The following is a 3,660-nucleotide window of genomic DNA, read 5'->3' as shown; positions in this document are numbered from 1 at the left end:
CCCCCCACCCGCCCCTGTGGTTTCTCTTGGGCACAGAGTAAATTTAAAAGCACTAATTTGATTTTTAGTTGCAATTAAGGAAGAAATGGGGCCTTTCAGGAGTGAGTGCTGGGCGACAGCCCATTTCTCCAGCCCTATTAACCTCAAACAAGTGCTTGCTGGAAGAGGGGCCGGGTGTGCTGCAGGGTGCAGGGACAGCAGGGTGGTATCAGCCCTCATGTCACTGTTGCAGGTGAATTAAATCTTTCCAAGTCTCTCTGACACCCTGGGCCCTGAAATGCTCCCATGGCCACTGTGGCCACACCAAACTTCATACCTCCAAGATGGTTTTTCAAAGCACTCCCAAGTCTCACCAGCTGCTTCAACATGGCCCCACGTTGCCGTGGCAGCAGGTTTGGCCACGTGTGAGCAAAGATGCTCCCAGACATTCCCAGATGAGCTGATTGTAAAACCTCCTCACTGATGTCCCAGGCTGGGCTGAAACTCTGGGCTCTCCCTGTGTTCAGGTTGGCCTGTGATGGCAGAGGGAGCTTGAGGGCTCCTAGGAATGACCCTTCCCCAAACTCCCTTGTTTCAGGTGTGGAAAGGGGCAGGGTCAGCAGCTCTTGCCTGGTTTGGGGTCAGCCTCTGGCACAGGTTCAGGAGATTATGTTTCCCAGCTCTTTTCCCTAAAACCAGCCCAGCCAGTCAGTGCTGGAGGTCATGTTGGGTGGGGACAGCTCTGTGCTCCTTCTGCTGATGGGTGGGTGGCAGAGCCAAGGTCAGTCCCTGAGGCCAGTCCCCACGTGTGTGGGCTCACAGTCCTCATCCTGCCCCACCAGGAGGTTGCTCAACAGGAGCAGTTTCCCGGTGGCACTGGAGGGGATCCTGCCCCAGTACAGGGGCTGAAGGCTGTGCTGGGCTATGTGGTAACACCATGCCAGGCTGGACGGAGGTCACCAAGCATCAAGGAGGTGCCCTCCCTGGGGACATACATCCCCAAAAACTCAACCCAGGATAGTCACATCCCCCAAATGGCCATTTCAGCAGAGAGGAAACCACTTGCAACAGCTTCTGCCAATGCCCAGCTTTCACAACAAGGTGCAACCCCACGCTGAGAAGATAATGGGTTGTGGCACTGAGCCTGAGAGGCTGTGACAGGTCCCCAGGGCAGCACTGGCCCTGGGGACTGCTGTGCTCAGGAGCTTTTTTGGGGTTAAGTCTGGACAAGGGCAGCCTGCAGGCACAGCACCACTCCTGCTCCTCCCTGGCTCCACATTCAAGAAGGTGCTGTTCGTGTCTCACTGCTTTTTGCCACCCTTGCAGCTCGTGTCCCTCTGGCTTCACTGCCATGTCCCCAGCATGGGGACTGAGTGGGGCACACAAGATGCTGCTGCTGGTTGTGGGAGGGTGATGCCAGTGACTGGAGCTGAATGGGGACCCTGAAACCCTGATCCCCTCACCCCGACACCCCAACCCCTGCCTGCCTGGGCAGGTGAGACTGGGCTTACTCAGTGATGCCCGAGGCTGGCTGTGCTGCCGGTGTCCTCACTGCCACCTGGGCATGGCCAGTGACCTGGGACAGGGGACATGCAGGAGATGACAAGAGAGAGATACAGGCAGGTCCCTGCAGGGATGGGAACAGCCAGATCTGGGGACATCACATCACCCTCCAGGTGCCACCAGCTGGGAGATGCAATGGAGCATCTGGGGAGCAATGGGGGATCAGGGGCTTGTGGGAGGGGACAGGGAGGGCTACAGGGGGGATGAAGTGAGGGGATGGCATGGATTTGGGGGCTGTGCTGGAGTCCATGGAGGGGCAAGAAAGATGTTGGCAGGCTTCAGTGGGGCAATAGGGGCAGGTGAGAAGGTGGGGGAGGGCTGTCAGGAGTGTGCAGGGGGAGACTGGGGTGCATGGAGGCGCTGTGGGGGCTGCAGAAGGGGACTGGGGGCTGTAGGGAGGGTGTGCATGGGGAGACAGGGCACACGTATGTGCCAGGGGGGGAATGTGGCACGTACCGGGAGTGCAAAGGGATCAGGGAGGGCATGGGAGGGTCTTTGGAGGGGTTGTGCCATGGGCTGGTGCCCTGCAGCCCCTGTGCTGTGGGCACAACCCCTGGCCCTGGCTGGCTGTGCTGCCAACACCCACCGTGCTGCCGCCGCTAAACGTAACCGAGTCCTTGCGAGGGGACATTGCAGCCAGGCTGACAGGCCAGCCCTGCCCCTCTGCCCAGGCACCACGGCATCACCCCTGGGCCACTCCTGCACTGCAGCCCCCCAGGGACCCCAGAGCTAGGGGGATCTGGGTGCCCTTCTATAGCTGTTAGCACCCGGAGGTGCTGGCAGCAGGAGCGCGGACGTGCTGGGAGCGCGTTGTGCTCCATGTCCCCGTGGGGCAGCTCTGGCCTGGTTTGTCCAAACAGCAGCCACCTCCCCCCAAGTAATGTAGAGCAGGGACACGTGCCAGGTATCCCAGGAGGTGGCAGGGCCCCCCTGGCTGTCTAAGCCCCTCCTCCTCACAGGCCCCAAAAAATACCTCTAGCTGGGGCCAAGCTGGTGCTTCTCCTGCTGGAGCTGATCCACTTGGTATAAATAAATATTCCTTGGTACAAGGGGAGCCAAGGGGGGCCACCTGCCTCTGTCTACAGCCTGACCCATTTTGGGGTGCCCTGCTCCTGCTCTGCCTCCCACTCGTTGCTGCTTTGCTAGAGCAAAGCATGGCAGTGCTGACACTGAAGTTGCCTACGTGCCCTGGCAAAAATCTCTGTCCCCGTGGGCACAAGGGCACACTGTGCAGCATGGTGGGCAGCAGAGGAGCTGTGCCATAGCCCAGGCATTGACACAGGGGAGTCCTGAGGAGCTGGGCACTGTGCCTGGATGTGATGCAGCCCTCACGCAGGGCTGGCTGCTGGGTGAGGAGCAGAGCCCACACATCCTGCTCAGCACTGAGCTATTCATGCCCACCGCAGCCACAGGCAGGTCCCACACAGGCACAGCCCCTGTGCCATGGGCTCCTCTGCCTGTGATACCTGGCTGGGGTCAAACCCATCTGTCCTCAGGCAGTGCCACCAGCGCCAGGCCATGGGGACAGAGCCATGTTTGCTTCCTTATCTCCGTGCAGGGCAAAGCATGAGCACGGGCTGGCACTGTCCAGCCTGGGCTGGATTGTGACACGGTGGGGGCAGGCACCCTCTGCCAGTGTGGCTGGGGACCACTGCTTGTCCCCATCCCCTCCTCATGTCACCACTGGGACCCAAGGGGACACGCTCAGCCAAAACCATGTACTGAATTCAGCTGACACAGCCATAGTACAAACACAAGTTATATTTCCAGTCCATGCTGGGGAACCCCAGTCTGTCTGTCCCAGGCACGGGCAGCGCAGCCCATGGCACAGCCCCTCTGGATCTCAGCCCCATGCAGGGATGTGCCCCTGGTGCAGGGAGGGCTCCCACGCTATCAGATCCCTCGCTGCTGCGGGATGTGTCATCTGGTGGGATGCAAGTGATGGCCGGCTCCAGGGGGGCTCCCCCAGCTGCCCACCCCAGCTCCCCCACTGCCTCACCTGCTGCAGGTTCCCTGGCAGCGCCGGAGCCTCCCAGGCACCTGGGTTCACCAGTTCCCTCCCAGGCTGGCACCACCACTGGCCCCAGGGGTGAAGCAGCAGCAGGGCTCATCTCCCCC

Source organism: Chaetura pelagica, unplaced genomic scaffold, assembly GCF_000747805.2.
Source record: "Chaetura pelagica isolate M959 unplaced genomic scaffold, ChaPel_1.0 scaffold132, whole genome shotgun sequence".
Lineage (NCBI taxonomy): Eukaryota > Metazoa > Chordata > Aves > Apodiformes > Apodidae > Chaetura > Chaetura pelagica.
The sequence above is the reverse complement of the archived record's forward strand: the minus strand, read 5'-3'. Positions refer to the sequence as shown.